The 27174-nt window shown below is 36.5% G+C and overlaps 1 long non-coding RNA gene across 1 annotated transcript in view; it reads right to left on the bottom strand.

Moving 5' to 3' along the window:
- Window positions 1–13846: 13846 nt before the first annotated feature.
- The window catches only part of LOC148184946 (uncharacterized), a 50015-nt gene continuing 36687 nt past the window's right edge, over window positions 13847–27174 (bottom strand). The window contains exon 3 of the long non-coding RNA XR_015771830.1: window positions 13847–15160. This is a non-coding gene — a long non-coding RNA (uncharacterized LOC148184946). The remainder of the gene's footprint in view (window positions 15161–27174) is intronic.

The following is a 27174-nucleotide window of genomic DNA, read 5'->3' as shown; positions in this document are numbered from 1 at the left end:
TGTTTGGGATTTTTAAGCTCAGTTTTCACAATGAAGACCATGAAAAAATCTCCCTGTGGTACCAGATGTCATTTTCGAGCTCGGAATTTAACTATCGACCAGGAGATGGCAGCAGTTCCCACAGAATTTATTTACATGGCTATGAAATTACAGCATATTAAATCCCAAACAAATATGAAGCATATGCAAATTATAAATATGAAACCATAAATCCCACAGATGATCTTAAAAGCATAATTCTTCATCAGGGAACTGTATTATATGTGTATTTCTGTTTTACTTGCATGGTGATCATTTGCTTCTGGGTCACCTTCAGAAATGAATTAAAAATTGATGTATTTTCATATGTGGTGGCATATTCTTTGCCAGTCAGAAACCAATGATTTATTCCCTTATTTATAGATTCAGTAATAACACACTGCAGAACATGGAGTGATTTGTGGGTAGTGGTGGATAAAACTTCTAAAGTGTGATTTACTGCTGGAAGGAAGTCAAGGATAAAGGTAGGATATGAGTCCCAAGTATGAGGGTGTTTCCAGACTGGGGGGAAAAAGGGACAACATAACTGTGCTACTGGAAATTAGGAGCAGAGATCTGGAGAATGTGAGGAGACCAAAACACAGGACAAGGGAGGAGCTCTATAATCTCTCTAAAAGTTAAAAGCTCAAATAAATCCCAAAGAGCTGCTTCAAATCATGACCAGTGTAAAAAAATATGGGTACAAGAAATATAATTATTGCACAAAATTGGGCCAGCAGACTTAATTGTGATTTTATTTTTTCACCTGTGTAGAAAGATTGGCAGCACAGTCCCGCTGGACCAGAAGTACAACTGCAGCTTTGTCACAGTGGGAGCATGAACCAAACACTGGAAATATTTAATGTGTCTGATTTCCCTTGTGATGGAAGAGCAGGATCATAACTGACCAAAGTCTTTTTTCCTCACCTAGACAGATAACACTGGCTTCCCTCTCATGCTGGCTGTTTGAAGGCAAAGAGCTCTGTGGAACACAAGTAAAGCCATCCAACCAGAAAAATCTGCCTTTCAACAATGGCACAGACCAAAGGCACCCCCAGCTCACAGAAGAAGGATTGTTTCCCACTGATTCCCCATGGATAACACTGGAATATCCAAAGAGTCTGAACTCTGATGCTTCCATACATGACTGCTCAAAACGTGCCTTGGTATCAGCCTCACACTGACCTAGATTTGCTCCCGTGATATCCAGTCTTTTCTTGGTTAGAGAAGCTCTATCAATGCACCAAATTTATGAATTCTAGAGGGGGGAAAAAAAAAAGACAACCAGGAAAGAAACTTTCTTTGTTACAAATTGGATCCAAGAGAACACCAGACTGGAGAGTTTGTCTGTTTACTTGCAGAAACAAACCAAAAAGGCAAGTTACCAGAGAATCTAGTGTGTAGTGTTTCAGTTCCTTCCCTTCTGGCTGGCACACTCTTCTTGGTTCCTTAATTTAAGAAGCTACTAACAATACTAATGTGAGAATGTGGAATTCAATCTTTAACAACTGAGTGGTCTCATATTTTTCAAATTGTAGGTAGCAAGATAATTGTGTCTGACACAGGCTGAAAGGTTTAGCCATACTTGCAGAGGGTATCTGATGAAAAATTATGTCTACAGGGTGACAAATCAGCAGTCACCTGCATTTTCTATGAGTGCTAGACCTCCAAAAACTGAAGAATGAAAAAAAAAATGCTTCCACATCTTCATGTCCCAAATTTTTTAAATCTATTTTTAAATCTGAGAGTGCCTAATCTGTTCTACCTGATGAGGCTGAAAGCTTGTACATTATTCCTTTACTAGTTCAATGAAGCAAACAAATTAAGAGCCTGTTATAACATAGGCTAGAAAACCATCAATAATCTGACAAGGACAAATGTTTAAGACCTCTCTGGCCTCATTCTGGCAGAAAGAGAGGCCAAAAGAAGAGACAATTGGCTGCCACAGAGTGCTGATAACAGAAGGGTCACACCGTGTAGACAGGTGGAAGCATTCTGAAGAAGGGGCAGAACTTACAAACACCACTTGTTCATGTGAGAGCATCTGCCAGTCCCTCAGTACAGCAATGTACATCTCTGTGCCTGTCAGATCCATCTCAGTCTGTCTGGTCCCCTCCCAGCCACACAAACTTATGAAACTCCAAAATCTCACATTTACAGGGCAAAAACATCATAATGCTTTGTTTTGAGATTAACCAGCTGCAGTGTGCTCGGGACAATCCATAAATCCTGCTCAGAACTCCAGGTGGTGGAAGCAGAAGCAGCCTCACACACAGCTGCTGCTCTGCAACAGGTATGGACCAAGTTACAAGGGAAATCAAAGCTCACAATTACATACCATTAATCAAAAGGGGGCTGTTAATATCATTTTATCACATGAGATAGAGTTGGCTAGTTTTTCCTGGAATGCCAAAAATCTTTCTCCCTATGAACAGGGTTTTCTTTTCCATCTCACTGCCTCCAAATTTACATAATATTGTAGTTTAGAATTATCTTATACAACAATACTGAGAAGAATTAAGAATTCTGAGAATTTTTGCACTATTACTTTCTTGACAGAAATAGAATTTTTAAAGTAAAATTAATCTTCCATAAAGCATTTCACAATGTTCTCATCAGCAGTTTATAATTACATGATTTCTGACACTTGCCGTTACTTGACTTCTGAGGTCAATATTTTCCATTTATAACTCTTTACTGAAACAATAAAACAAAAAATTATCTTCTACTAAATTATTTTCACACTTCATTAGGCTAAAAAAGTGACTTCAACAGACCCTAAGAAGGACTTTTAAAAGTTCCTCTATTTGTTCTCTTGAAATACTAAATATACTATATTAATATATTCTGAATCTTGACCACTAGATAACAAGAAAAATCTACTATGCACTATTAATATTATTAATTGGGGCTGAGGCACAGAAAATTCTGGTAGTTTTTAAGTTTGGATTTTTCAAACATAATACTCAACTCTTGTGGATGCAGGTGTCTACTGAAGTCACTCTGTCACTCCCCTCCTTCACTGGAAAGGGGAGGAAAAAATGTAACTCCTCCAGTCACCATCACAGGCAAAATCAAGTCTACTATAATGGTATGCAAATACTCAGACTTCCATGCTTGGGCACTTAAAAACTTTAGAGTCACAAAAAACAGATGCTTCAACTTCTGTCTTGAAAACAACACTCTTCTTTCCTTCCATCATTCTCCTCTCAGTAATGAACAAGGATCTTCAGCAGCTTTTGCTTCCAGCACCATGATGTAAGGAGCCCAAGATCACAGAGATACTCAAATGGAAAAAATAATTCCTCCAAAACCTTAGGAAATCAATAGCTAGTTGTTTGCTTTCCTTAAGTAAAATGGCAAATATCTGATCTATTCAAATGCAACAGCTAAATGATAAGGGAAGATGTTCGTGGTGAAACACATCAAGATCTTTCTTTGCTGGGAGGCAACTGCAGATATAAACAAGTGACTCAGCCTCCTGCTAAAAATGCCATTTCCATCACTGCTTTTCAGAAGGAGCCTTTTGTACAAAATCCACACATCATTCATCTTCACCGAAATGAAAAATAGATGCCCACTGTCGTACAGATATATTGATTATGAGTGAAAACGTGATCATTTTGCATTAACTTGCCCCACAGCACTGGAGTTCCATCAAAGCATCAGAAAGAAATTAATGCTTTCATATAGAGCCTAAGAAAAATATGAGATGCTGCTCACTTTGCCCCCTAGACAAAGAGGTATATGCCACTATCTGAGAGGTAATAGCTTTCAGAAGAGAACATGAACTCTAGACTTTTATTAAAATCATTATTTAATGTGCAAAAAATAATGAAGCCACAGCCTTGGCATTTAAAACAGCAATTTGTAGTCATTACATCTTAGATCATGAGGCTTATTTTGTAAAAAGACAGTCTTTCTCAAATTAAAAATTCATCATCAACTCCCACAGATTATGTAGTCCTTTAAATGATATTTAATACAGATTTATTCCAGCTAAACAAAGAGCCAGTAAAGTGGCACACATAAAACATCAATTTCACTGCTCCTTCTAGAAAGACCTTTCTACTCCTTAGACTGTTAAGAAATCTCACAGAAGGGTTGACTAATGCATGGATATTTTAGTAATTTCACCTTCCAGGGACATTTTATATCTTAATTTGTCATTCTCCTTACCCTCACTGTAGATTAAACTGTAAAAAATAACCTTCAACAGAAGGTTTCTTTCTTCTCTTTTCATGCTTAGAATGGCAGTCCGCAAAGTGAATGACAGTAAGAAGACATCAACTAGCCTAAGTGATCCCTCTAACTGATGAGCATTTAATCCATTATGAATATTAGATTTTTGATGGAAAAAATAAGCAGTTAAAACTTGTTCCTCTCCAGTAAAAATCCTGTTAAGAACTTGCATAGAAAGATGATGCAGCCCTACATAACTGACGTGTAATTAATTCTGTTTGATTTTCTTTAGGTACAAAGTGATTTTTATTAGATAAATCCTTTGGTCTGAAAAGAACTTCCAAGATCACACACCCTATGCCTTTCTAGTGGAAGATTTTGCTCAATAACTTGCAGAGGTGTAAATGAGATTTACATGTGTACCAGCAAGAGAACAAAAATGCGCTGCACGTTTTCTCTCTTTCCTGCTTCAAGACTTCCTTTAATTACCATTTGAGCTATAACAGTGTCAAGAAGTTGGGATGTCTTTTGAAAAGAGCATTGAAAGAGCCAGTTCCTCCCACAAATTATTTTAACATATGGACCTGAATCAGCACGTAACACCACCTGTAATTTAATTTTTGTGTTGAACAGGCATGCTGATTTCAATCCCACTCCTCTTTTCAGCAGAAACAATATATTTAAATTAACATGTTTCAGAGTACGTCCTCTACTGTCTTCCAAACGTCTACTCCAAACACCTCTCCCACAGGTGGCAATGCAGCTTTCTCTGTACCCTTCTGCAAACTCTACACCTACCTGATAAGATTTTAATTAGGGTCTAAGCAAAGGGCTAACAATGTTTTTTCAAGGGACTACAACATCTCATTTGTTTCCATACTTTCTGTCTAACTAAAGAGCTTCCTCTTTAGCTGTATCCTAGACTTACCTTCAGATGCCTGGGGCAAAAACTTTCTAATAACCCTAGAGAAAAAATTTTACTCAAGTTTTACAGAATCCTAAACTATTGCATGAAGCTTCACAAGAGACCGAAGCTACATTGCAAAGCCAACAGAGCCCACACTCACTAAATTGTTCTTTCCCTGAGATTTATACAAAATGTTGTAATTCCAATTGCAAAATAATTTTTCAATAGAGAGAAGAGTGTGGGAATCTGGAATAGGACTGCAATATATGCAGCCTGTATGATTTAAAAATATGGTTTGAAACATGCTCTGCTTAAGAAGCAGGCTGATGTACTTTTCATACCAACCATTTTAGGAAGTTAAAAAAAAGGAAAGACCACCATGACAGATAGTTGGCTGAAAAAAAATAAAATGAGGTCTCTGATAAGTTCCTATAATCAAATTATGCCAATGCCCATCCAAAACCAGAGTCTAAAAATCTCCTTGAGATATTTAATGAAGTATACCACTTAAAGGAAAAGTGAAAGTTAAGAAATATAATCAATGCTGTCAAATGGAAAGATATAATCTCATGGTTACTCACAATACTTCAATTGGAACAGTTTCAGAGTGAAGTTGACAGAACACTGCACAATCTCAGCATGCTACTCTACAGACATCAATGAAATTTAGCTCCATGCTTTATTAATTCTTTACCAGTGAATCTTAGCATATTTAAAGGAAGCAGGAATATTATAAATTTGTATCCAAAAACCAATCATAGAGAAATTATGAAAATAATCAGTACTTTTATTCAGGAAATGTTATCTTTAAGAGTTTGCTTAAAACCTAAAACTCTAAAGTTTCTCTCTCCAAATCGTTTTCACATTTCTGACACTAATGGAAGCTTCACCTTCATGTATTTAACTGCAGAGCTGAAAAAAATATAATGAATATTGACACAATCTGTAGGATAAAAAAGTCACCTCACCTGGAAGAGCCTGCTGTCTTTCAGGGAAGACTGGCAGGCTTGACCCACTCTCAGAAGGGTTTAGCATGTTCCTTACCCCTACACCATAAAGTTACTCAAAAAATCTTAGAAATCAAAGTGCCTCTCCTCAATATATCTGAGTGCTGAATCCTCCAAGATGAGAGTCTATTTAAAGATCTTACATGCTGTTCCTCATACACACCTCCTAATTACCTCCAGTTATATCACCACAGACTGAGGCAGGCAGTTGTACAAGAAGGCTGCTGCTCATTTTTTAGAAAAAACATCTTTATATGTAATGCAAACAGCAAACAGATAAAATGATCCTTTCGTACTGCATATGGCTTGCTGGGTATTTTTGCTAAGGACTTTAATGTTTAAATTCCAGCAAATTATTAAAAATTGAGATATTTTCACTATAGGAAGACTTATTGTGTGATTTTTAAGCTTATAAACATGAACAGTGTTAATAGAGCTGTGCTGTTTCAAAGAAAAAATTAAATTATTTTTAGAACCATAAGAAGCGGTCTATTCATTAAAAGTTAAAACACCAAACTGGTCAGGCAGGCTTTTATTTTCACTATATTCTTTCTATATTGAGCTCACTTTTTCTCCCCAAGCCCAGAAAACATTTGAAATTATGCATTCAAGAACAGTGCATTTGCTGAAAGACAGACAAATACTTTAGCTTGAAACTCAATTTGTGGTTGAGTGATTAATGTCATCTAGGTCTTGCAATTACACAAGTTTGGATGTCACCCAGGGGGCTCAGGTTGTCATGCCAGAAGAAGTACCTATATTTCTTCTCAGTTCAGTGCACACCAGGGCACGTTTCCCTAGATGGAGTACAGGCTCCCTCTATAGTTACAGTCTCACAGCCAGCATTGCCTGCACTGACTGCAACAGCTTCAAGTGAAATTTGTTTCTCCACAGCAAAGCAAAAACACGAGCAGCCATCCCTGCATAATCTCTGCTCTATCACCTGCCTTCCCATTACTACTCTCTGATTCCCATCACAATTACTTTTTCAGAGGTAGTTGCTAAATACAATCCAAAAATATACCACAATAAAAAGTGATTAATCAAATACAGAGTTTATATTTAGTAACTTTGATCAAGTCTTGCTTCGCATTAACATTTCAGATGAACCCCTCTCTTATCGCAGACTCATTAATATTCTGTTAATATCATCAGTCTTAATTAACAAGCAGTACATACCTTTTGTTCTCTTCCCCACAGTTTATTTTTTGCATTTGTGTTTTCACAAAGTTGATAAGATACTATTTGCATCTCCCATAGCAAATAGTGAAAACCTGTCACCCCACTATTCTGTCCTGGGCCAGGATCCCCAAAACCAGCATCTGGCCACTCCAAACCAGGTGTTTGCTCTGCTGCCAGGCTCTGACTGCTAAGAGTGGCTGTTTCTAAGCTCAGTTTGAAATTTGAAGTGCAGAGACACCTGCCTTAGACTGGCTGTTTTCCAGAGAGATGAGTTTCCTGCCCGTATTTAACTTTCTGACCTCTGCACTTCAAGTTCCCCTTCCCATGCCAGGCAAGTGAGCAAAAGTGGTGGATTTGTACATGCTCATGCCAGCAGTGTTTGCAATGACAGACATGCAGAGGGGCTGCAAGGAACACTGAAGTAGTTTCCTCATCTATATCTCATCTGCCCTTTACAGCATGAGGGCTTCAGTCCACTCGAATGCAAAGTCACACATGCCAGCTTAAACCCCTTCTGACAGTTGTTGCTCTTTGCTCCAAGGCAAAAAGTGGAAGCATGTGCTTAGTTAGGGACAGCTAAAAAGGTGTTCCAGACAATTCCCATTGTCTGAATGAGAGTTTGCTCTTGTGAGAGCAATTGCATGCACCCTGAGGAGAGCCCTGGTGACAATGTTTTGAACTCCTCCCAGGATAAAGGTATCAGACCTCTAAATAACTTCCTTGGCTTTGTTCTGCAGGGGCCCTAAAGTATTTATAAACCAAATTATTGGAAACTCCATAAGAAGCTAAAAGCTCTCCCGTACCCAAGAGGAGAAACTTGGATTCCCTCACTCTGTCCCAGCTGGCAGCAGGAGCAGTGTGCTGGACACCTATGCAGATTCCCTGCCAATATAAATCCTCCCCAGTTATCAAACACCTCTAGCTAAGGCATCTCTCACATTTTGGGTGCTGAGGAAGTCAAAACACCAAGTCACAGCCCAGGAAGTTGAATAAGAGCCTCTGGGGCCACACCTAAAATAATACATCTGTCTGCAACACCCCAGAGCCTTGCAAACCCTCCTCACTGCCTCACAAGAAACCTGCTGTCCCACCAAGGCTTTCACCCATTTGCTCTCCTTTGTCAGGTGCCATGTAAGCCAGTAAATCCCCTCCACACAGTCTCACCGCAGAAATCTGAACAACTCCTTGCTTGACAGGTTTTTATAGCTGAAGCACCTTCAGCAACATATCCATAACAGACAAGAAGATAACTTCAGGCTCTGCTTAAGTTTACAGTCCTGCCTGAAAATGTTTATGACAAAGAAACTTTGCATACCATGATTAACCCTCCCAAATTGTCTTTTTGTACTTTTAGGGATACCACAGACCCAAACATATCATGTGCAGGCAGAGGAGCAAGCAAGTAAAAGGTTTGGAACTCCAGCAATATTTTTAAAGAGAAGACTGAACATAATAAATAAAATTGTTTGAAATTGCCATTTCATTTGTTCACACACAATGAGGTAGAAATAGTAACATCCAGAACTTCAATTACAGGACTACAGAATGGCCTGGTTTGGAAGGGACCTTAAATATTAATTACAATCCTGGTTCCATGGGCAGGGACACCTTCCACTAGACCAGGTTGCTCAGAGCCCCATCCAACCTGGCCTTGAACTTCCAGGGATGGGAAAAGCACAGATTCTCTGGGAAATATATTCCAGCATCCTCACTACCCTCCCAGCAAGGAATCTTTTCTTCCCTTCAGGTACTGGAAGGCCTCAATTAGGTGCTAACAGCTATCCTGTATTTACTGAGTGTGCCCATTTCACTGAAGCCTGGTTACAATTATTGGATAGCCAAAAATTAACAAAAGTTGAAGGTTTGTCTATGTTCCAGTCCATCTTCCCACCCAACAAAAATCAAGCTCCTTGAAGGCAATCCATTAATTTCTGAGCAATGGTAGGATTTAATCTACTGCAGAATCGTAATGCCTTGCAGAAACTGGACATATAACCTATTTCCTGTTCATCATTTCCTATTCATAATTACCTTTAAAATTAATATTGAAATAAAAGCTATATACAATACCACTAACAATAACATTTTTTTTAAAACAAAAAAAGACCCTGATTTAGGACTGCTAATGTGGGCACTGGATCATCAGCTACAACAAACACAATAGCTAACACAATCAGTTTAATTTTATGACCATCATCCATTAGACATCACATAATCACCAAAAAAACTTGGGGAATAACCATAAGACTATATTTATTTTCATAGCAAAAAGCCTAGTGAAAAAAAAATAAATCAAAAATAGACTTATAACTGAAATCCAACTATTCTAAAAACCACAAGTCAGCAGCAGTCAGCTTTCTCAGCCTAGGGGTTGCCTGTATAGTGACAGAAGTTTCACCTTTACACAAAAAGTATGACATTTTTGCAGATAACACCACCCTGGGGAAGTGGCTGAGTCACCAGAGGGTTGTGTGGCCTTCCAGAAGGACCTCACCAGGCTGGAGAAGTATCCTGACAGGATCTGTATCACGGTTTATTTTCTCTGATAGGAACCATACAAATGGGAAATGTGAAGGATCTGATCCATGTGTGTTAGTGCCAGATGGGGAAAGAAAAGGAAAAGGCAACCAGGTCCAGTGACAGGAAATAGAAGCAATTTCACCTCAACACAAGAAAACACTTTCCTCCTGCAAAAGTGGTCAGACTCTGGTAGAGGTTCCAAGAGAACCTTTGGAGATACTCAAAACCCAGTGAGAAATAGCCCTGAGAAGGGGGTTAGATTATACAGTCTCCCAAGGTACCTTCCTGCCTCAAAAATCACTCATTAAATGGTTATTTATCTCAGCTTACTCTTTTGACTGTCCTGACAATAGTCACCAACTAAAGTAAAATAAACAGATACACCACTACACATGAAAAAAACAGACAAACAAACAAACAAAAAAACAACCCAAAGCAATAAACCAAAACAAAAACCCCCAAAATTAACCAAAAACCAAACCAAACCAAAAAAAACAAATAAAAATAACTTAACTAAAATGAAGGTAAAATCTATTGAAATTCAAGAAATCTTAAGTCACTGAAATTTTCCATTCAAGGACAGTAGCTACTGTGCCAGGACAATTAGCCCACTGATCATTTACACATTTGAAAAGCCATATAAGTGTGCAGAAGCTATTTTTCCTACTAAACAAAATCAGTACTTTTTTTCTTTCCATTTTCTACAATTACAGTATTTGATCCAGCTCAAGAAGAAAAAGATTTACAGAAGATCTCTCTCTTACCACTTCAAGGAAGAATGAACACTAATTAGCAGCTAAACATAAGCCATAAAACCTACCAAGCCATCTAATAAAGTAAGAAGACTATTCTTGCTTTACACATCACTTTCCTTGGGAACTTCATCTACTGAAGCTAACTATAAAACAGACCTAATACCTAAAATTACCCACCTGAGAATTTCTTTCTTCCAAAGCAATAAATTGGGTTTTTTACTCAACACTAGAGAAAGAAACGTTTCATGGTTTGAATTTCTACTCTTAATATTTTCCTTTTTGCACTTTTTCTTCATTTTTGATTTCTGTTTCATGACAGGTTGCAGAATCAGATCCATCAACGTGTTGATATTAGTAAGAATTTCTAGTTGATCCAAAACAATATTTCTCAATAATGACAACACAAACAACCCTTAGGAAGTTGGGGGTTTCTTAAATGACATGCTCTACCCAAGTGACCCATTTCCAAAATATTGGCATCTAAAAGCATGGTTAAAAAAAAAGATGAAATTAAATACTTTTACCTGCCATCAAAAGCAGTTTAATAATCTGAAGAGAGGAAAAGTAGCCCAAACCCTATCAGCACCCCCCTAGGTGATAGGTTTGTTCACTACCTGCAAGTACACAGCCTGGAGTAAGATTCTATGAGCAATCCATGATTATTCACTTGCTGCACAAAAATCCTCTTCCTTCTAGCACAACATTACTAAAAATATTTTTTGCTGCTAATTCCAAACACTTGTAATAATATGCTGTACTAAGAGAACAATCTCATGACAGCAAAAGCAACGACAATAATATATTCACTATCTCAGAGTTATCCTCTTAAGTCACCTAGAAAACTTCATCTGCAAGATCTATGTTGTTATCAGCATACAACAAAGACAAGAAACCCCTAAAAATGCATAGAGCATTGCAGCAAACAGGTGGAAGGTGCGTTTGACAGAAGAAATATTGGCTGTTCCTGTGTCTGGAAATGCATTCAATAACCTTCCTCGATGATTAATACATCCCACATGTGAAAGCCTGCATAAAAGACTAAGCAACAGCTGTAATTTACTGAAGGAGGTAGGACAGCTCAGCAGTAGAAGCCATCCAAGTTGTAAAATGACAGTGTATTAGTAGTTCCCATCCATTTAATTACAATTTAAACTTTCCAATATGACACAGTAATAAATTGAAAAATGCTGCATTACTGGCTATTTTTTTTTTCTTTTAGACAGATGTTGTACATGGTATATTGTGGACCTTTTCCATTTCTTCCTTTCTGGCTGGTTATTGCGCCTGGCTAACAGGATGTTTCATTTTAATGAAAAATACATTACTGCATTAAGATAAGGTCATCAGTTCTTAAGTTAAATGCAATTTCTGTAATAAAATTAATTGCATAACCTACATAAATTTTTTTTATGTGGGTTAAACACTTTTAATTACTACCTAAATTTTGTTCAACTGAACATTTAAATGGAGTCTTCACCTATAAAAAGAATGTATATACTGTGAAATGCCTCTACAGTTCTTTACAGCATGCCTTCTACATGTTCTACTGTAATACAGAATGTTTTCAGCATTGTTAAAATCAACTCTTGAGGAAGGCTGAGGGGAAAGGGGCAGAGGAAAAAAACAAAAAACAACCACCTGCCAGTCTATGAAGTGTGAAAACTGGCTTTGAGACTGGACCTGATTTCTCAGGGCTAGTTGTCTCTGGGGTATTTTTAAGGATGGAAGTGTCACAATCTGTCCAAGTGCCCTCAAATACAACATTACAGACTACAGAATGATAGAATATTCTGAGTTGGAAGAGAACCACAAGGACCAAAGTGCAGCTCCTGAACCTGCTCAGGACCCAGGATCACATCATGCGTGGTTATTTGTAAATCATGTTTTGTTCCACATAAATAACAATTATTTGATATAATTATCAAATTGCCACTGCAACAGGAGCCAGGACTCAGAAGCAATATTTGCTTATAAAAACTGGTATTTTCCCACTAATGTTACAAAGTCCTTCTGATATGTGAAGCAAAACACTAATAAATTCTCCATTACATAAAAAACCCAAAAATTTAGTCCTGCATCATTTATACCTTGGCTGACTTAGATTGCTATTGCTTGTCTGTTATCTGAAACAATAGTCTCTCTTTTTAAAGTTCTTACAACATGAATTTGTATAGGCTAAAAGATTTCTTTTCTCTGAGGAATAAAAGGTTCTTCAAGAGAACTTTGTTTCAATCAGGATTAAAATCCCTTTTTATTTTTTTTAATTCAGTTCCTGAACCTCCAAAACAATAACTAATTATCAATTCACCTCTAAGTCAGATGATAGTGAACTGTGTAATGATGGGTCCTGGGACATGAAGAATGGATTTATGGGTTAATTTATCATGCAGACTTTTTTCTAGTTTTAGTTTTTAGTTTTAGTTCTAAGCCTGCAACTCAATGCATACTATTCAACCAATTGATTTATGAAAACAATATTCCTAAGCTAATTTAAATTTGGTTCCATAGTTCAGAATCAGATTAAATTTGACATTTTATGTTCTCTTCATTTAAGCTGAACTGGATTTTGTCAACTGAAAAACATGTTTATTTTACATAAAAAAAAAAGAAAATTTGCAGATTGTTTTCATTAACAGAAGCTTTGGAAATACTTTCCTTTTATACCATCAAACATAATAAATCGGTAGATTAACTAAATCAATGTATAATATTCTATGGCAGAGAAGTGAATACAAGCCTCCTTACAATATTCCTCATTGTGTTTTCCAAGTGTATTTCAGGTGTTAATAAAAAGAAACAGCCTGTCCCAGCTCAAAGATACTGGGGAATCTGACTTCCTAACCCTACTCAGTCTGTAATGAAAACCCCATTCTAAGAAATACACCTGGCAAATATCCCAAAACCAGCAGCAAAAAAGCAAAAGCATTTATAAGGTTTTTTTTATTTTTCATGAATTTTTCAATCGATTAAGCCTATGTTTTCTTTCTTCTGACTTCAAGGCATTTTCAGGCTTTTATACCTTTGTTATACCTATATTTTTTAAATGTAAAACTGGTGAATTTTCCTTACAATCTCAAACTTTTGATTACCTTTGACACACTGACTGCAAATTTGCATCCTATTGTCTTGCAAACAGGTTTTTATTTCCCTGCAAAAGGTTTCTTTTTTTTTTTTTTACAGAATCATCCTTTTGGAGCTCCTTCTTCCTTTGCTTGGCTTCTCTCAATTATTTAAATCAAATCAAATACACAAGTTTGTCATAATGGTTTTGAAATTTTAATTAAATTACTAAGTTGGAAACTAATGAAGTACAAGTTTATAGCAGCAGACAGTACTGCAATTATTAGATATTTCAAAAATATTAGTCCAACATGATTTCATTAAGTTGTTAAAATCCAAAGAGTGTTTTAAAAATTGCTTATAAATATCAAATTTAATAAGGGAAGTTTAAAGAGACTGCTATTCATTCAAAGGATTTAAAAAACTGTATCCACATCCTTTTGGCTACAATACATTCTCATTTCCTTATCAAATAATTGTCTGTTGGCTACTTTGTTTTGGTCCCTTGCCCAGAATAATCTATCCATCAAATGAAACTTTACAAGTGCAAGATTTACAATGGGAAACATATTTCAGGCATTTCTAATCATACACAAACCTTCTCTCCATGAAGTTTTTGATTTTATAAAAAGTTTTTTCCCCCCATACATTTTTTGTTTAAACTTTGATTTTTTTTTGACCAAGTATTTAGGACCAATTTCTCTTCTCACATGGCTCTTTTTTTATTGAAGACATTGACCTTTCTTTTCCAAGCAGAAACATTTTAAGGCATAGCAACCCAGCTTCACAGGGGAGAACAACATGACCAATGTGGATGAAGTTATAGTTCAAGCATAGCTACCCTTTGGTTTCACATATATTCCTGTGGAAATTATACCCTCTGAAGAGCTGCAAAATTTCCAAGAACCATGCCCAACACTTACTCCTCAAGCTTGCCAGGCTTGCTTTGCTTAAATTTGCCTTCACTTGTGTGGAGCTTTGTTTCCACTCACTTCCACTTTCTGATGAGTTGGTTACAATTAATTTGTTTTATTTCTGCAGGGCAGAATTGGTTTTCCAGGGTAACAAAGTCCAAGCATGGTTTATCTAATGTGCATTAAAATGCAGTAAAAAGAGTGAATTTGGATGCAAAAAGAGTTGCAAAACAAAGAGAAGGAGTAGTGTCAAATACATAAAAATGACCAAGTGTCTCCTCAAGAGAGGATCCCACCCAGTGCCAGAGCGACCCGATTTCCCACATACCCAGGGAAATCTGCTTCAGGTGTCAGATCAGATACACTAAAAGGTGAGGAAACCAGGAATCCTTAGAGAAAATCCATTTTCACCACCACCATGAATTACAGGAGTATCTGTTTCCTTGGGTAGCCACTGCCCAGCTAGGAGATATTTCCACAAATAAAGCTGGAAGGCTTTGGAGCCACAGAAGCTCATGGCACTGGGTCTGCATGCTGTGCTTCCAGGAGGTACAAAAACTCCAGCAGATGTCCTGATGAGAAATTCCAGCTGATCCCATCCTGGAGCTGAAAGACCTTGTAAATTGATAAATTAGTTCTTAAAGAAGGTAATAGTTTTCTCTAGAGATATGACAAATTGTCCTCTTCTTTAACTTCCATATATATGAACATACTTGTTCAGGACAGGACTACAAATCTAAGTTTACGAGGGACTGTTCTAATTTCCCCAGTGTCCAAAGAGCAGAAAAGCTGGCAAACCTGCTCTCTCTGTCTTTGATCTTCTTTACTCATAGACAAGCTGTAAGAGATTAAGCTCTTCTCCCATTACTTAGTCATTTAAAGTGATACTCTACAATTCCCAAGGGTAAATGCATAAGGCTACTGAGCAGTCTAGGAACTTAAAAATAAAAAGAGATTGGAAGATTTATAAAATACTGTTAAGTTACACAGTTTGGATTAGACTTTCAGAAACCCTTTGATAATTTAAGGGGATAACTCCTATTTAAACCAACGTCTAGGGGGAATTCAAATGGCTACTTTTCAATATCATATAAACTGCTTTTTTAAATGTTTATCCTTTCTTCCTATGTTTCATATTACGTATGTACTTTCTTAAGGCTACATGAAAACAAATGTAGAATCTGGAAAGGGAAGAATCAATGCTAAATTAAAATTCTTGATTACTGCTGTGCTGTAAAGCAACAGTTTAAGTTTTCCAAGAGTTGCACCACACTTTTCTACATACTGCATGTCCACTGTATCCCAGATCCAAGTATAGGAAGCCCTAGGAAATAACTGAATCCCTAAGGAAACTATCTGAACAGCTCCCATGTTGCATACACATTTTTCAACTTAACTGCATTTATATCCTTCCAAAACCATTCAATTGTCCCCAAGGGAGCCACAGGAAGGCAAAGGAAGCCTTCCAAAGGAAGGAGGATTTTTTCCCAATGCTAGACACGGTGACAACAGTACAATATAACGATGGCAAATATATGGGATTACTGCCAGACTCTCATCCAAGACACACTGATGTCTTCATCTAGTCAAATACATTCTCCAAATAAAATTCTATTGCACAGAGCAGAATGAATGCTGTATTATGGATTTTGGCATGAAACCACAGTGATTTTTAACTCAGTTTTCTGCCATGAATCAGGATATTAATTGGCATATAAATTGTACAGATGTACATTCTGCATTAAGTGACCTTTTCCTTTCAAGGTCTTACAGAATCATTTGTCTCTAAAATGGCCACTATGAAAAACAAAAAAACCTCACAATCAGTACAGCTTAGATTACAAATATCTGTACAACTTACTCTTCTTAAAGAGATAGTCAAGCATTTACAATGGCTTTTTAAATAGATCTTAATTTAATGCAAGAGAAACTTACTTCCTTTTTACAGTTCTGATTACACCACTAAAAGGTCCTCTTTGAAAGGTATAAGCAGATAATTACTAAAATGTGCACCTATAAATTCCAGGTTTAGTGCTTGCAGTGGAAGCTGACACAACTATTCCCCTTTCTGGCTCCCTTGGGAGAACAGACTCATTTGGGGACCACTGCCTTAATCCTTTGTAAATTTAGCAATCAAATTGTAAGATTTCACAAATGATTTTTAATATTTCTTTATCTGAACTTAAAATTTAGCCATTCCTAGAAAAATTCTTCAGCACAACCCAAGATACTTTAAACCCTATCATTATTATTATTCATTTATGTGACATAATTTCCAGTGGCACTAAAACGTTCTCAAAATATAAAGCCATACCTAAAACACATTTTTCTCCTGTAGCATTGAATGTCTGTGTCAATGAAGGCTTTGGTGAGGGAGAAAATGTATACTCTTTATGGTAAATATTAGAACTGTGAGTTTCTATATTTCTAATAAATTAGTGCTACCACATCTCATTTATCCCTACATGAGGAAAAATGTGTGGAAATAACAACTGAATCAGAAGGGAGTCACCAAATTAATATTCCTTTGCTCCTCAAGAGGGTACAAGAGGAAACCATGCCAATTTCAGGTAAATAAAACACATAAAAAGTGAGAAACTTTACCTTTAAAGACCAGATGTGTACCATTTAAAAAATTTAGAAACACAATAGCCTCACAGTAACAGCAATTCAGTGTGTGTAGTGTAAACTTCCAAAGTGCAAGCAAACCTTGAACTCTACTGCTGTTCCTAAAATATTGAGTGGATGTTGTGACAGATATTTCTATGAAAGTACCACAAATATTTATCTGTCCTATTTGACTGAATCTCCACACACACAAAAAAAAACAATATAAAGCCAGAAAAACTAAAAACCACCCAAATGAAAAATATTAAACAAAAATCCACCAAAAAACCAACCTCCCCCACACCCCCATCCAAAAAAACCCAAAAAGCCAAAACAACCTTATTTCAAAACACAACACTAAATTATTAAGGAAAGATTAGCAACATATTTCAAATGTCAGCTAAAGCTGAGGGCTTGTTTTCCCTGCAGATTCTCTGTCAAATCCATTGGAAGCCACTCTCCATATTCAAAAGTCATGCCAACTCTTTTTTTCTGCTTCCAAACCATCAATGACGGAAAGATGGAGAGCATTGGTAGAAAAAAGCTCACTTCAAAAGCTGGGGGTCTGGGTCAGCACCTGGACACAGCAGCCCAGAGAAAGCAGCAGCTAAAAGCAATTATGTGAGTTCACACTCTTGAAGTCCTTGTACTCATTCAAAAGCAGGTTTAAAATTGCTACAACATTTTAATCACTTTTCTCAAAAACTCCAAGACTGACATGTAATATAGTGATGCTGGAAGGAGAACTTGTGGTTCTCTGAGATAATTCATGAGTTTGTTGGAGGTGAGGATGTTTTGTAAGCAAATCAAACATCCTGGAAACTTAAAAGCAGTCAGCAAACACACACACACATTCACTCACAAGGTATCTGCAGCAATAAAAAGGAATCACAGAACAGGTAAGGTTGGAAGAGACCATCAGCCTTCCCACCAAACTTTCATGGAAACTGCTAAGTACCTTCCAAGATGACAGGGTAATGCTAGAGGGGAAAAAGGTTGTAGGGAGGGGAAGGAATGGAAAATAAGTTGCTTTCAAGATGGACAAAGGTAGACAAGCATCTCTAAGATGATGTTAAATGAAAACTCACTTTTTTTCCTGGGAAATTCTTATCACTTTTATTCCACTTAGTGGAATTCAATATTTTTCAGAAAGGGACAGAGACCTCACCTCTGTTTTACCTGGACTGTGCTTCCAGGCTGAGATGCATTTCCCGGGCTGTCTGTTCAAATATCACAAAGCAGAGCTTTTTGGCAGTCACACACCTGCACCCTCTGACAACAGGGTACTGGCCACACACACAACAGTGTGAAGGCAAAAAGCAGAACACCTTCCAGAGGCAGAGACAGTCTCAAGTAGAACTGTACTGCAACATCGTGCTTCTCCTTCAGCTCCATACACAAGGGAGGAAATAGTTTGTTTTGACAGAAATTTGACTCATCCAAAAATGTTGAAGACATACATGGACAGGAAGATATTATATTGACTTATAAAAGCAAAAGATATTTTGATTTTTAAACCCAGGATACCACAGAAATCACAGTCATTACTCTGGACACTATTGTTTTCCCTTAAGAAAAGCCAAAATTAGAGTCTCTCTGTATTTTTTTTGTTATAAAAAGAGAACACTTTTTATATTATGTTGTAGTACTGTATTATGCTCAGATCATCCTGTATGTACTCACAAAATCAATCTTAATGTAATTATTATGTTCCTTAAAAATCTACTTCGGTGTCTCAGAAACCTTAATTTAATAAGACTTCTGATGGGCTGAGTCAAATAGATATTATTGTTTAATTATTTTATTTGTACTCTCATCTGTCTGCATCCTTTCCTCTTCTCACCACATCCTTAGCAGATAATGCAGGTCAAGGACCTGCAGCAGAGGTGTCTGGAGTATTTCTGCATGTAGAGAATTCCCATCACACTGGTGGTCCTACTCCCTGATTTTGATTATTTGGTTACAGAAGTTCATAAAAGCAATAACTGCAATTTTAGAATTAACCACAGCATCACTCTAGAATCAATTAGTGCATGGAGTAAATTTCAGAACTGAGAGTTTCTATAAATCTAATAAATTAGTGCTACCACATCTCAGAATAGATATAACAAATACAGAACATATTTCAAATTAAAAAATCATATCCTGGAGTATCAAATAACTAGTGACTGCTTTCATCACAAATTTAAGCTTTTATTTCCCCTTCCTTTACTACGTTATTTTCTCGCTACTTAACAAGTATTGGTGTGCAAGTACAGGTACAGAGGAACACCTCTATTTCATACAGCCCAGCTCTCCTTGGGGCTTCAGATCTCTTGAATTAGCAACTGGTTCCTTCAAAAGGCAGCTGAGACAAAAAGAAGTGGTCACAAATTGTTCTGCTCTGTTTTGTACTCTCCTTGCTGCTCTTTTACTTCTAGGAACGGTCTCGCTACTATCAAGCAAATTAAAAGAAAATCAGCATCAGACTGGGCCCAGTTCAGCTAAAGGCCTTGAGTGGCCCTTTATTCTTTGCTCCTGGGTTCAGTCTGTTCCACAAGACAAGGCATTGCCAAATTATCCTTTAAAAAGTTAAGTCAGCAGCTACCAGATAACAGCTTGAGAGATTTTTGATCAAGACCTAAACCAATCAGTCTGCTATGAAATATTTCATGCTAATAAGCTTCCCTTTTCAGAGGAGATCTTATTATGCTTGGATCTAGAATATTAAGACAATACAATTTTAACATTTTCTAATGTGTGATTGATTTATAGTTCTGTCACATTATTTTTTGGATAATATGATCAATTCAATTCAATTTGTCACATTTTTCTATAAATATTGCAACAAATTATTAAAGCAATAAAACCTCGTGGCAGAAGTTTAATGAGATCATGTCACATTTGTGTAAAAGCCAAGTGATAAATTGCAACATCTGCAGTGGATGTCACCGCCTTAAAAGGGAAAGTCTGCACATTCTCCTAGCACAAGGCAAAAGTCTAAATCTTTACTTGGAGCTACAAGACAGAAAAAGCACAACAAAATACTAAACATGTCCAGACACACTCTACTCTCCCTTCTAGCAATGTGGACCAATTCTGTCTGGATGCCATTTAGTATGAAATTCAAATATATGAAAATTTGGGTAGTATAGGGTAGGGTATATTTACCCTACAGAGATTTATTTACAAATGTATTGGGTGACTTCTTAGTTTAACAGGCTTCAAATTTCTCGTCAAACACTTGTTTAATATTATTGTTCCTTCATTTTCTTCCACCAGATAAAGCTAATGGAAAGGCCTATGGAAAAGCCAATCACTTGTCACTTCTCATACAAGTCAAAGTAAAAAAATAAACAAAAACACCAAAAAACATATTTCACTGGGAAAAAAAATTCTAAGTATGTAGGAAAAAAGCCACACTATTTACTTACAAGTTCAGAAAGGAATTTATATTTTCATATATTACATTAGATGATAGGTGGTGGAACTGCTTAAAGGGCTGGCTACTTTTTTGTGTAGATGTGTTCATAGGCAAGCACACATTTATTTGCTTCAGATGTGCTTAGCAATAAGCTGATAGGAATTCTGACATGCAGTTGGTATTTTTTCCCCCTCTTTCTCAGTTTATGAGAAACAAAGGTAGATTGTGTGTCAGTTTTACTGAAATACTTTAATAAGTGGAAGATGATTTAATAGGTCTTACCATTATTCAGCCTGAGTACTAAATCTTTTGCTATTAAATGTTCTCCTAATTGTCTCCTGGAGGAGTTCAAAGTTCCAGTGAGTCATTCAGAATCTCTTTCTACTTATTAAGAATCAAGTCCAGTAAAGGAGCCAAAAGCAAACTATGCAAGTTAGAGACCCAATTCTCCACTGACCAAACTCTTTTTGATAGACAGGTTACAGTCCACGCACTGGTTAATCAACAAGGCTAAATTCAGCTCTACAACCTTCTTCACTTTATTAGACTGTAATAGAAAACTATCTTATTTCTGTAGACTGATTTCTAAAATTGAGTGTAGTACATACATTTATAAGCACATTGCAATACTCAAGCAGCTGTTAATTGTACAGACCTCAAAGAACAAGCTTTTTGAAGTCTCAAGAACTCTAAAAACTAGCATTCAGAAAACAAAACACCACCAACCATTTGTGAAATGGCAGTAAACAAGAAATTATGCATTTAAAATTATATTTTATACATTGATTATACTAGAAAGAAAATATTAAAGTGCTTCCATTTTAATATGCTATTTACAACGTTAAAGAATCACTGTATTTGCTGCCTTTATTAATTGTACTAAATCTAAATTTCCAGATCAGTACTAATACTAGCAGCAGGTTGGCTCTTTGTCCTATCCTTCTACCCAGGTGACACTGCATCATATTTTTGTGCATCACACCGACTACCAGACAGCCCTGTCCTCAATACTTTCAACAGAGCAATAACTCCTTTACTCAAGAATAAATCATCACCACCCATCACCAATTTTTTTGGATGAGAGCAAAGACTGACAAATGTTTCATGCCAAACCAAGTTGCTCTTCCTACATCCCTAAGCAAAGGCAGGAATCGCAGCCATGAGGTCTTAAGCTGTGGAAGTTGATACAAAACTGGAAGGTTGGGGCATATCCTCAGACACACCCACTCATACTTGTCCTCTCCCTAAAATCTACACAACCCAACGCTCAATTTACCAGTCTATCTGTAGCTCATGATCTGGGGTTTCATTTTTTCATGTTGCCACCCTGTGGTAATTCATGGCAAAAACAATTTCTCTCCACGAAAGATGTGGAAAATTGCATTGGGATTTCAAAGAGCAACACTTCATACCTGAACAAGCTGAAAGATAAAGTTGTTTCAAAACGTTATGCGAGCTAACCCACAGTATAGGAACAGTAATCTTCTTTAGTTCTGTAGGAGCCTTATACCATGACTCCAGTCAAGCCAGTCTTCTCTTTGTTCACTTTAGCTACAGCAACATCAGAACACACAACACAAATTATTCACAGAAGCACTGTTTCCAACATGGAATTCATTGCTTTACTTGTGTCAGTTTTCCCATCAACTTTATTGACAGGTATAAATGAACTAATAAAACCTCCTTTTACTTAGCTTGCCACCTCCCAAGGAAACCAAATCTATTTTGACCCTTTAATTTCTTTTACTCTTTCAAACTAATATTTCTTACTACAAAATTTTGGCTATGAACTCTTTATGGTCATTCTTCTTTCCCTTTCTGTTGTATGCAAAGGGAATTGATATTCTGTCTTGTTTTAATAACTAAAAAAAATATATCAAAATAAACAATTCCATTTCTAATCAATCTAGCTATCAGTCTAATTCTGCAGCTTTTTACAAAAACCTAGAGAGACAAATATTCATTTAAGAGCTGTAGCTGGTCATTTTTTTGTTAGGCACAGAAAACCCTACTCAATTAACACATCTTTATAGTAGTTCACATGAAGTTATTTTCTGTTATTACAGACTGTCTTGCTTTTGCAAGTTTTACTTTTGAGATAGTTGTTTTCAGCTGTTGAAATACCCGATTGCAACAGGAAGGAGGGGGAAGACATCCCCCAAAAGCTGATAACCAAAATCCACTCCAACAGCAGTTTGCACACCAGGAATAAACGAAACCAGCAACAGCCTTTTTGCTCTCCTGATCTCCCTAAAAAGTCTAATGCAGAAAGATTATGTCAATAATTTTATTCTGCTCTTTTGTAGTTCTGAAGCCTTCTTCAAGAGCAGTCATAAAGAAAATGAGCTCTGACAGCCAGCACGCTCCTCCTAAGCACGGGAACAGGAACAGCCCTAAAACACCCAATATGGCCCCTTCCAACCTGACCTATTTTGGGATTTTGTTTTCCTCTGAAATTTGTAGCAACATACCACCATGTCAGGACTGAGTTTTTAGCTGTGAAAAGCACAGCTGATAGCCTCACACTGCACACAAACAAATTTATTTCAGCCTGGCTTGGCGTGGTAATTTTTGAAGTTTTCAGTCTACCTGCTGAACTGAAGAGTGAATCTCCTACAGCTTAACACTGAATATTCTCTGCTGGTTCCATTGTCACAAGTTCTACAGACTGACATGAATGATAGTCTGCTACATTTAATTTGTAAATCTCTATATGAGGATGTGGATCATTAAACAAAAAGATCAAATGTCAGATACTTCCTTTTCTTCATTAACACAAAAAACACCTAATTCCATTTGCATAGCTAGATCAATTGAGCATCCGACATTTTGCAACATCAAGAGTTCACATAATTTTAGGAAATTTGCATAGAAAGAAGAATGAAGTGAGCTTTTCACAAATCAGAAGGACTCTTCAAATCAAAAAAGTAATAGCAGATTTCTTTTTAGCTGAAATCAGGTTAATAACAGTCTCTCCTCTCATGCATTTTTATCAACATTAAGTTTTTAAATATCTTCCTAATCCCCCAATCATCATGAAGGTGCACTGACCCTCAGCTTTACCAAGCCTTAACTTCAATTACACTTGTCTGTGACAAAGTTAATTAGAATATACTTCCATAGCAGTAGAGTATAGTGGCAATATAAATGAGAACATAGAAAAATGAGATTATGTGACAGCAAAAAAGGACTTTAAGAATTAATCTGAAAATCACACAAAACAACCCATCATTGTTACAATATCAAATCCTTAAAATTTCCACTACTTATTTCTGTGATGTCACCAGTAAACAGCCTCCTGATACTCAAACTCAGCTGTGTCTTGGAATTTACTTAGCACATTGCATTCACATAATTCATTCTTTATTTCCACCTATTTATCAGCCCTTCTCATTGATATAGAATAGAAACCTTCATTCAAAACACTAATGAAAGATACCTGTCATGTATGGTTGATTAAGCTGATTTCTGCATCCAAATGAGCAGCCAGCCAAAGCTCTGCTCCACATAACTGGATGAATTGGATACACTGGGAAAAAGAGGGTGCATGAGAGGCTTAAATCCCAAAAAGATTCTGGGATTTAAGCCTCTGGACTCAGATGGTCTAAATTCAGATGTGTTGCCAGCAGATAAAGGATAACAGATTTATCAAAAATTATTAGACATTCCTGAAACACTATAGTTAAAAATTTCTACAAATTATCAATGTTCCAGAAAATGCCACATAATTTACAGTGTGCTTTAAATAGTCACTAAAATGTGCTTTAATAGTCATTTCACAAATTTTGACAACAGGTAACTGCAGTAATTTCATGCCCCCCTTTCCCCCTTTTTTTCTGAACTGTTTTTTCCACTCTCAGTACATTTGTCTCAGGGTAACACTTTCACACAATAACACTGCATTGTAGAAATTACTTTTTTCATTGATTTATGTTTTTGAAATTGTATATATAGTACACAGTAATATGATGGATGCCCTATCCAGAACCCAGCTACATTATTAGATGTACAACGTGTTGATATCACCAACTTCGGAACAAACAGGCAGCTGAAAGCAAAATGGAAGAAAAAGGAGAAAAAAGCATCTGGTGGACTGAGCAGGCAGTGAGACAAACAATAGAAGTTTAGTGTTGCCAGCAAAAATGTTTTAAAAGAATGCTATCACATTGAATTGTTGCTCCACCAAGGAGAAGAGAAAGGCAAAGGACGCTTGATGAACATTAGCAAAAAAGCTGGCTTTAGTGGTGGACGACAGTGATGTACAGTTCTGCATAATAGGCTCTTCGCTCTATAAATCTGCTCCACTCCACAGCATTTCCCCAAGTAGGTGATATATTTCTAAAAAGTTCCATCTAAATGTCACCCTGAAAGCTTGCCACGCTGAGGACCATTCTAAATGTCAGAACAGTCTCGTGCAACCTATGACAGAATTTAGGATTAGTCTATGCCACATCTTCCTAAAACGAATTTCTAAGACTAAGTTATGCCTTTGGAATTTGGATTCTGATCTGTGCTGTTATTCAGTCTCCCTGCCTTCAAAAGTACAGACCTTATTTTCAGTTTATTTATTTTCAATGCTCAATATACTTGGAAAGAGCAATGAGGAACATTACATTAGAACACATTCTTCTGACATCCTTTGAAAGAATTAATGTGAATCATGGCTGCATTTTGGATTTTAATCTTTGCAAAAATACCAATTATTTTACAGAATGCAGAGAAAAGTATATTCCACTAGCTCTACTGTATGCAGAATTGAACACAAAGAGATACCAAAAGGCTGGATCCCTATAGCTATAACACAGAATTGGACACCATCTTTAAACACACTTTTCTTTAAATGAGTGAAATTCATTAGACATTTAGATTTGACCTAACCAAGATAAAGATACATCAAAATGAAGGCACCAGTTTATAAAAGGGGAAAAAAATTACAGAAAGTAAGTATGAAATTAAAAACTTTCACAGTTCATAGTCACATGAAGGACACACATGCATTCATTTATAGGAGACCACCACCTGATTTTCAATGGATTTATAAAATGATTTGCATTATATTCACATTTCAGGGCTCCTTTATCTTACCACCTACTTACTCTAAAGCAACAACTCATTTTATGTTAGTTATTGGAGAACCAAAGTAGGGATAGCCATTGACAGAGGAATGATTCTTGGTGTACATACAAGGATGCAAACTCTAAATGTTTTCTGTGGTTTGGTGAATTCAAAATTATTTTTTTTTTTAATTGTATGGGTTATAGTAAGGTGTAAGCTTTAGCTGAAGCTTCACCTTGGAGAAAATTGATGCTCTTTTACAAGTTAAGTGAAAATATTTTGTAAGACACTCACAGCAAAAGCACCATTAACCAGAAAGACAATTAAAGTTTAAAAGGAAAAAAAGTTTCATTCATGAAAATGACAGGTTAAAAAACCTGGTTAAATTTATTACATAACATGAAATCATATAATCCAAGGGTAAATCTTGATGCACATCTCAAGGAGCACAGCTGGAGATTATGAAACAGGCAGCTTCAGCTGCAGCAGCATCTGGCTTGTGACTACAAAACTACACAAATATAAAGCACATGGCTTTCTGAAGTGCTGTTCTTTTCATGAAAAAAGTTGTTCAATCTGGGCAGAATTAATACAATAATCTAGTCTGAGTTTAATTATTATACAAGATATACTAAATAAAACATCAAGCTCAGGCTTAAGTAGGACTTGAGGGAATCATAAGCCATATGCTGGCCCTCTGAACCAAAATTAATTTCATCTTAAAGACTATATAGGTCATTGTCATAACAGTTTGGATGAGAAAATTGAATTGGGGGCCAGCATTCATCTTATACTGCTAATAATAGTCCTTATCACTTATTACTGTAATAAAAGGTAGCCCACAAACTAGAGAGGGTATATGAAAGAGGTTAATAGCACAGTCATCTAAATGTGCAGTTAGTAGTCTGCCAGATTCACTGCACCAGATTTTATTTAGTGTTATTCTACTGCATCCTCCATTACCAAGCATAAAATAAATTGCATTTTTATAGCACACTGTAACTGTTTTATGACTTCTATTTATTAGAAATACTTTTACTGTTTTCAGATAAAATATATAGATATACTCAAAAAATGAATGTGTTATTATTCTGTCATTTTTGTTATAAAGTACTTAAAAAACACTTTGAAAATCTTTAAATTTGACTTTGGTTGTTCTGCTGCACATGTGCACTGGGTTAAAGTGATAGGCAATTCCACAAATTTTACCTGGAAATTTCATTTTCTTACTACAGAAATGCTGCCTGTGATGGTTCACAAAGCCTTCAAGATTTCATTTCTGCACTAAACCATCAAGTGGCTGTGCTTTATACACTGCCACACTGCAAGTGTACCTGATAGATTAAAAAGCTCCACCATCCCAACTCACCTTAAGCACATTAAGAGAAGCTGAAAGCAGCATTTGTGTTTATGCTGAAAAACACCCCAAAGGACAGCTCAGTCACTGCTCACAGCCAGCACAAATTCATGGGAGGAAAGTCCTTCTTAAAAATGTTAATTTCCTCTTATGACAAGGTACACTGGGTAACCTGCCCAGGTGATCAAGGGAAAATTGCTGATGAAA

Source organism: Pseudopodoces humilis, chromosome 2, assembly GCF_049639895.1.
Source record: "Pseudopodoces humilis isolate 2021_Gansu_Grassland_sample_001 chromosome 2, ASM4963989v1, whole genome shotgun sequence".
Taxonomy (NCBI): domain Eukaryota; kingdom Metazoa; phylum Chordata; class Aves; order Passeriformes; family Paridae; genus Pseudopodoces; species Pseudopodoces humilis.
Note: the sequence above shows the minus strand (reverse complement) of the source record. Positions and strands in the feature narration are given on the sequence as shown.